The following is an 8,811-nucleotide window of genomic DNA, read 5'->3' as shown; positions in this document are numbered from 1 at the left end:
AAGGATTCAAGCAAAAATGTATTGAGTGACATCTCACTCCTTTAAAATGCGTTTTTCTTGATCATTACCGGGCGGATGGATAAGCAGAGTTCTCTTTGGATTAGAATGCCCAGAAAATCTATAATTGCTATTGCAAAGATGAAATAAGAGTTTCTTTGTTGCAGATTTTAATTAATTGATACATTAAAGAAAGTGGGTACTCAGTGTACATGTCTACCACTGAGGAGACCATATATGGATAAGAGAGGTCTTCACCATATCCAATAATGTGTAACAGGAGAGATGACGGCATAGCGATAGAAGTCATAGAACCCAAATATGAAAGGATTCGGTGTCTCACAGACTGTTAATTATGATCAATACATTATGAGAGCAATGATGTCATCAGAATTTTCGGGGGAAAAAAATACGGTGCCAAGCCTTTGATGGCTCCTATGCTTGTTCAAAATGCTCGTGAAATCCCAGACGTGGAACACTAGAGTCCAAGTTGTTGTAAATATACTTCAGGAGGATGTGTTTGTTGCTGATGATAAAGCGAGGGCCTTTTAGGATGAGCATGCATGCATTGCTTACATCCAAACGTAGTCCAGATCAGAAACCCAATGATGATTATCATTAATATTCACCTAAGGGGATCTTTGTGCATTCATGAAAAGAATGGATCATTAAAGCCATAACAACAATAAAATTGGCTCTTGATATTTCATGATTTCCCTGGGTCTTAGAACAATAATATGAGACACAACAGCTGGATTAAAAGCATGGACAGTTCAGGTAAGAACATATTACCTAAACATATTTAATGGTTCTTTTATTGGGTTCTTCACTACATTGGCCACCAAGGACTATCTCTGCATTGAGAGTAAGTTTTTTCGATTTTTGAATGAGAGAAACTGCTCAATCATACAAAGTTGGCTGGAAAAGGTTAACTTGGTAGTAAAGAGGGCTGTGAAGTTACTTCCTAATTATGGAATCTAGACATTAATCTGTTGGGATTCTATAAAGGAGAGTACTGTGGCAATTTTCTCAGTGGTGTTGCATCCCTACAACTTTAGTTCCTACAATGGAAGGCTTGTGTAGGTTTTACAAGGCTTATGTTTGTGTTGGATCATTGCGGCTAAGGCTCTTACTCTTGCTGCATTGTCATTGATCTACATAATATCTAGGAGAACTTGGAACAAATGTGTCAAACATTTATGTCTTGCAAACCTTCAAAGTTAACCTAATTTGTTTGGGTTATGTTAAATCCAAATTTGGTTAGGGGTGGCTATTAATGTCAGAGTACAACAAATGTAGTTCTATATGGATCATGTTGTTATGATCTACCCTAAACGACATAACAATGGTGTATGACCATTGAATTTTATATGTGATAAACCTAAATTGTGGGGGTTAATGTTTATTATGAAAATACATGTAAAATGTATTTTACACTATTACTACACCTTGGGTAGTGCTTGGAGATTTTAATGAACTTCAGAGTAATGATGAAAAATGGGGGTAGGGGGGGGGGGGGGACCAAAATCACAAAGACAAATGAATCTTTTAAGGGACTCAATCTCAACTATGGGCTTCACGAATTAAAGTTTACTGGGCCAAAATTTCCTTGGTCTAATAAAAGGAGAGGGAAAGCTCTAATAAAAGTAAATCTTAACAAAATATTCTGTAATTCAAAGATGCTTAACTCCTGTGGGGGCATTCATGCACATAAAATGACTATGGTTGGGTCTCACCACACGCACGTTGAGGTCACTTTTAGCAAAAACTAAGAGGAAACATGTAAGATTCAATTATGAAATCAAATGGGAAGAATATAGTGACTTTCAAGAATAGATTAGGAAGGGTTGGACAACAACCAACAAGGGATCCCTTGCTTTTATCCTTCAACATAAAATATATCAACATACCAAATCTCTCAAAGAGTGGAGCAAATCAACTGTCACAGTGGCCTCATAGGAAATTAAGAGATTGCAATAAAATTTAGAGGATATTCAACAACTAGACCCATCAGAACGATAGGCTTAAGCTGAATTCAAAATTACAACTAAATTAGTTGGTCAATTAAGAGAAGAAGAGAAATATTGGCATCAAGTCTAGAATTAAAGGGCTTAAAGAAAGGGACAAAAATACTTGTTTCTTTCACTCAATCACGAATCAAAGAAGACAGAGAAATGTTATTTATAAACTTAGAGTTCAGAATGGCCAACGGTTGAATTCCGAGCAGGAAATATCCAATGAAATGTTTGCTTATTTTTCTGATCTTTTTAAATCATCTCAATCCGCCTCTCCTCATTCAATCTTATCCTGTGTTCAGCCTTGCATCACAAGGTATGAAAATGAAATGTTGTGCAAACCATTTTCCATAGATGAAATCAAATTTGCTCTATTTCAAATGAAGGGTAGTAAAGCTCCAGGGATAGATGATCTTCCCGCAAGTTTTTTTCAAAAAAACTGGGAGATAATTGGTGAGAATTTAATTTATGGAGTTCAACACTTTTTAATGGGGGTTATATGCTTTGAAGTCTGAGTAGAACCATTATATCCCTCATTCCAAAAAAGAAAAACCCACAAGAAGAGAGTCACTAAAGACCGATCAGTCAGTGTATAGTTCCCTACAAAATTATTGCAAAGTGTTTTGCAAACATGCTAAAACCCCTTTTGCAATCCCTAGTAAGTGAAACTCATAGTGCATTTGTACCTGGTAGATCCATTTCGGACAATATATACCTTGCTCATGAGTGTCTTCCTTTTATGAAACACTCAGGGTTAAAAGTGGGTTATATGGCTCTTAAATTAGATCTTTGCAAGGCATATGATAAAATGGAGCAGAGCTTTGTCAAAGATTCATTGAGAAGTTTAGGCTTTGAGGACAAATGAATTAATTGGATATTTCAATGCATATCCACAATGACATTTCAAATCAAAATCAATGGCCAATTAACACACATGTTCACTCCTTCTAAAGGACTTAGACAGAGATGCCCCTTGAGTCCCTACATCCTTATACTTTGCCAAGATGTTTTATCAAGACTATTGTCTCCTTTAACTGGGATTCCAAGGCTCTCTGGTCTCAAGGTGGCTAGATCTGCCCCAGAAATTAATCATTTGTTCTTTGTAGATGATTGCATGCTTTTTGCACCGACAAAAATTGAAAATGTAGAGCTCATTAAAACAATTCAGAAGGAATATGAAGAAGTTTCTGAACAACACATAAATCACTCAAAATCTTCAATTCTCTTCAGTAAAGGGGCTCTCGATCAGAGTAGAAGTCAGATTGTCCAATCTCTCAACACTAAGGAAGTTGACTCTCATCTAATATATTAGGCCTTCCCTCAAGTATTGGGAAGTCAAAATCCCAAGTATTTTCTTTTTTTATATGAGAGGTTGAAATCAAAACTGGAAGGCTGGAAGGAAAAATTACTTTCACAAGCTTGAAAAGAAATTCTAATAAAAGTAGTAGCAACTGGAATTTCCACTTTCACAATGTCTAATTTCTTGGTGCCAAAAGACATGAGCAATAAATTCTACAGGAAAATTCGATATTTTTTGTGAAAAAACAATGGAAATTCAAGAATAAACTAGATCAACTGGGAAACTATGTGTGTTTCAAAGAATTGAGAGGGAATGGGATTTCATGATCTCCATTCTTTTAACAAAGCATTATTGGCCAAATAGGGATGACGATTATTAACCCAACCAAGTACATTATGGGCAAGAACTATGAGGGGAAAATATTTTAAGGATTCCCCTTTCCTTGAAGGACAGATTCCAAAAAAGGCCTCTTGGCATTGGAAAAGCATCATAGCGGGAAGTGATGTATTAATTAAAAAGGGGGCTATTAAGGAGCATTGGAAATAGTTTATCAATGAGGATCTATAATGACCCTTGGATTCCACACATTAATTCACATTATCCGGTGAGACCCCCACATCTTCCTGGCCCATTACTTGTCAATGAATTAATTGATTAGTCAAATAGAACCTGAAAAATCACTCTATTAGACTTACTCTTTAATCAAGAGGAAAAGAAGGCTATACTAACAATCCCAATTATGACATTGGATAAAGAGGACCATTGGGTGTTGGTTATTTCAAAAAATGGTATATTTCAAGTAAAAACAACATATCATAGTATTCAAAATACCATCACTGATATGAGTAATTCAAACTCTTCATCCTCAAGCATAAACTAGGGTTGAATTTGGGAAATTAAACCTTTACCCAAAATAAAAAACTTCATGTGGAAAGTTGCGCATAAGGGAATAGCTACCCAACAAGCCTTATTTGAAAGAAATAGTAGCTTGACACCTATGTGCTTATTATGTACATCATAGGTAGAAAGTGTAATGCACGTTTTATTTCACTGTGACCATGCAAAAGCTTGCTGGAGGGCCTCCCCGCTAAGGATTGATACATCTGAATTTTTAGGAAGTAGCATGCATGATTGATTAGATTTTTTAGACTGCAATTTCAATGGATGCAATCAAGGTGATATTGTTTATACTATTTGTAGTATCTTGTGTTGGATTATATGGAATGACTGAAATGGAATGTTATTCAATGGAAAAAATGTCTCCCTTACTCGCTCTATTAATTGGATGCACATGTTATTAAGTGAAGTACTATGGCTTTAGGAAAATGCAAGCAATCAAGAGTCGGTTGTGGTGTAGCCCATGTACTCAGACTTTGCAAATGTTTCGGATGAGGAAGTCAGTCCTCCTCAAACCAGCTTCAAAGTCTTCTTGGATGTATCTTAAGATAGCTTTTCATAAAAGGGTAAAAGCCGCATTATTTGGAGCCCTACGGGCCAGTTTATTTGGGCAAAAATATCTTTTTGTTTTGGTTTTTCAGCAACTGTAATGGAGCTTGAAGCTCTTAGGGATGCTGTCTATGCCACTCTTGAATATCGTAGGTTGTCTTTCACTCTGATTGTCTTCCAGCCATAAAAGGCCTTGACCCGCCCTCAGGGCCAGAAGTTTGAGCCCTGACCTTGTTTTGGCTCAGGACAGGATCAGACACTTGCACCCATGGATCAAACCTTAATCTACACATTGATAGGATAGGTTCACTAGTAAGAGCGAATGATTCCAAACCTGGCTGAGACCATATAAGGTAGACCATCACTTGATAACAATAAAGATTCAATACTTAACTTTATAAATCTTTAATTACTAAATCCACCTCATCAAAGATCCAATCCTTTAGGTCTTATGATAATTCATATAAATAGTGTCCCACTACTAACATGTTTAGTTACAATCCATTGAGTAATCAGAATATGGCCTTCAAATTGAAGCAATTTCCTTTTCATTCTTATCTGGCTCAGCATTACCTTTTCCTTGCTCTTCGTCACCTTGATTTTTCTCCACAAAACGGTTGTTTCCTAGAGAAGCTAGGCTGTCAGAAAAACTGAAAAGAAGGGCACCACTCCATGACTAATTTACGACTCATCCTTGGCTGACGATTCTGATTCTGCATCATCCTGGGTTGCTTCAGCCCTGATTACCCTTGGAAGTAGCTTCCTCAGGTTCAGCCTCAGCCTGATCTACATCATCTTCCTCTTCCACCGTAGCATCTGGACTGATGTTCAATCTAGACGTCACTGAGCTGTAGATACTGGAAGCAAAATCCTTGGGATCATCGATGATGAAGCCAGTCTCCATAAGGGCTGTCTGGTATATAAGACGCGCTGTCTGCTTTACATTGGCATCTTCAGGATCCTTGACAACCCTCTCCCGAAGCACATTGATGATTGGGTGCCTGGGGTTAATCTCAAGAACCCTTTTGCCGCGCATATATGCTTGCTTGCTAGCGTCAGATAGAGTCTGTGATTGCATAAGTTTTTCCATGCTTGCGTTCCAGCCATACTTGGATATCACCACCACACATGGAGTGTTCTCGAGACGGTTGCTTATCATCACATCATCAACATTTTCACTGGTAAGAGCACCCTTCCACCATTTTGTGAGCTCTTTGAATGACTCCTTAAGCTCCTTATCTTTTGATTCCTTCACAAGCTTCAGTCCTTCCTTGGACACATTCAGGAATTTCATGCCTTCATAGTCCATCAAGTATTGCATTAGGTATTCATCTACAGGATCAGTGAAGAAGATAACCTCAAAGTTTTTCTTTGCATGCCTCTCAAGGAATGGTAATTTCTCCAATTGTTCCTTACTGGTTCCTGTTATGTAAAAGATATCCTTCTGTCCAGACTTCATTCTTGAGATGTATTGATCTAGAGATGTCAGCTTGCCACTAGACTTTGTACTTTCAAATCTGAGTAGCTTTGAAAGACGGTTTCTATTGGTGGCATCCTCAATGATACCAAGCTTTATGGACTTTCCAAACTCATTCCAGAACTTAGCATATTGACCTTTCTTCTCATCATTGTCATCTGCTTTTTCAGCTTCTTTCTTGTCATTATCATTAGCCTCATCAGGATCCTCGTCAGCAATCTTACTGATCATGTCTAGAGCTTTGCGAGTAAGTTTCTTCTTGATAATCTTGAGACTGCTGTGCTGGTGAAGCATTTCTCGTGATACATTGAGTGGCAAGGTATCAGAATCAACAAGACCCTTCAAAAAGCTCAGGTACTTGGGAAGAAGTTCGTCAAATTCATCTGAGATGAAAACACGTCTAACAAACAACTTCAAGTCGGCTTTGATGGAGTTACGGTAGCTTTCATACACATCATGGTCAGGAGCCTTTGGAGGAACAAACAGCAGAGCCTTGAACTCCACGTTACCTTCAGCAGTAAAGTGGGTCCATGCCAAGGGTTTCTCTTCACCGAAGTCCTCTGCAAGAGAGTGGTAGAATTGTGTGTACTCTTCGTCTGTAACCTCCTTTGAATTTCGAAGCCAAATAGCCTTCAATTCATTTAAAAGCTCCCACTCATATGTTGTTTCCTCTGAAAAGCTAGTTTCAGCTGTTTCCTCTTTGTCATTAGACTCATCTTCATCTGCAGAAACCTCCACATCAACTTCTTTTGCTTGCGCATATGGTTATAATATATAACCTTAACCACTCAAGAATAACTTTTTCACAACTTAATTTAAATATGAAGTCTTCAAAGGAGTTAATCTCCTAATACTTACATAAACATATGGCTAGCGGATTGACTTCCTCAATATGATCAGTCTGTCAGCACCAAGATCAGAATATTATTAATCCCGGTACTAATAAATCCAGAGTTTAAAATGTTTAAGAAAGCTATATTTCAAACTCACAAAAGCTTGTAGTTGATACATAAAACTCACCTCTGCACCTGAACTTGCTTTTGCACTTGGTGATGCTTGTTTTGGTTTGCATTGCCGTTTTCTAACTGTTCCTGTATCCATGAAGTCCAGTACCTCCTCAAGGGATCGGGATTTTCTTTTGTGGAGAATATTATAATAGAACTGCATAACAAAACAACAGGTTTAACAAAACTACTTAATGGAAATGTATATTCTGAAGATGACATGTTAAGGATATAAAGAATGAATAGATAAACAGTTGAGCATTCCTAAACCAGAAAATACAATAAAATTAGCTGATCGAAGGGGGGGCCGCCTTCGGTATAGTTTTCAGCAGCCACTTGAAATCCGAATTGACTTTAGTCCTCACCTTTGACATCGCTATGTGCAAGGAAGAAAATTAATCATTTCAATATTTGAAGCTAATTTCTTTTTCAATGTCCCAATAGAACTTCTCGGTGAATGAAATTAGAACTTTTATGACATGAATTCACCCAATGAAAACAAAGAGGATGGAGTGTGAGACAATCATCTAGAGAGGTGGGATGACACACTTTCAAGTTGGTCAAAACAGTGACAAAAGAAAACTATTGAAACGGCGCATGAAGAGTGGGGATCATACATTCTCAAGAGTTTCAAAACAATAAGAAGTAATGAAGAACAGTTGATTATGATGTAAAAATGGAGTTGATTATGATGTAAAAATGGAGGGAAAGCAATTTTGCTAGAAATCCAATAAAATAGTGTAAAAGTGGAGACTCACTTTTTTTTATAATGAATAGGGAAGACTACAGTGAAACTTCTCCCTCAAAAAACCCTTGGAGAAGTCCTCTAGAAATCTCTTGGCATGGAACTTCAAGAAAAGCATGAGAGGGCTTAAAATCAGAACTACAACCTTAGGAAGTTAAGCAACAACTCTCAAGTTAGTCTTCAAGGAATAATCAGGGATTTAACTCATACCACTCTTTTCATTTGCTAAATATTAAACAGGCTTACCTTTTTCCCAAGGTCTAGTATATTACAAAACCTATCTAATGCAAGTACCTGTAAGTTATAACTTCTTCATTAAATCCACATACAACCACAACCCTGAAGTACCCCTTCACTCGCTCCCACAATATATACATGAATACTAATACTAACCACAATGCTAACTACTAAAATTATTCAAATTTGGAAAATAAAGGCACATACATGCATAGTGGAATCCCAATTGACTGACAAAATATGACACTGCATCCTGCATTTCCGCCAAGATAATCAACAGAGCAACCATTCCCATTCAGCTTTGGCCTAGAATAAGGATGATGGATCCTAAAAGTTTCCTGTATAGGCTGAGTTATTCTCTTGGTTATTTTGATCCCAATTGAGATCTTGAACTAAGGTAAGATCGAAGAGATGTCACTACAATTGCAGAATGTCTATCTTTATTTGTCATGAATTTCTATTATTCCATTATTTCCAAATATGGATTGTACCAGAATTGAACTAAGGCTGTAATTTAGGCTTACTGTTCCGCCAAGATGATACTTTTGACTCAAGCTAGGTTGTGGCTAGAATTGTTTGAAAATGCTAAG

At 37.2% G+C, this 8,811-nt stretch overlaps 1 pseudogene; it reads right to left on the bottom strand.

The window, feature by feature from the left end:
- Positions 1-5,439: 5,439 nt before the first annotated feature.
- LOC148998624 (endoplasmin homolog) lies at positions 5,440-7,613 on the bottom strand (annotated as a pseudogene).
- Between the last annotated feature and the right edge of the window lie 1,198 nt (positions 7,614-8,811).

This window comes from Hakea prostrata, unplaced genomic scaffold (genome assembly GCF_041222555.1).
Source record: "Hakea prostrata isolate BN-2017 unplaced genomic scaffold, UWA_Hpros_2 contig_230, whole genome shotgun sequence".
NCBI classification, from domain to species: Eukaryota; Viridiplantae; Streptophyta; class Magnoliopsida; order Proteales; family Proteaceae; genus Hakea; species Hakea prostrata.
Note: the sequence above shows the minus strand (reverse complement) of the source record. Positions and strands in the feature narration are given on the sequence as shown.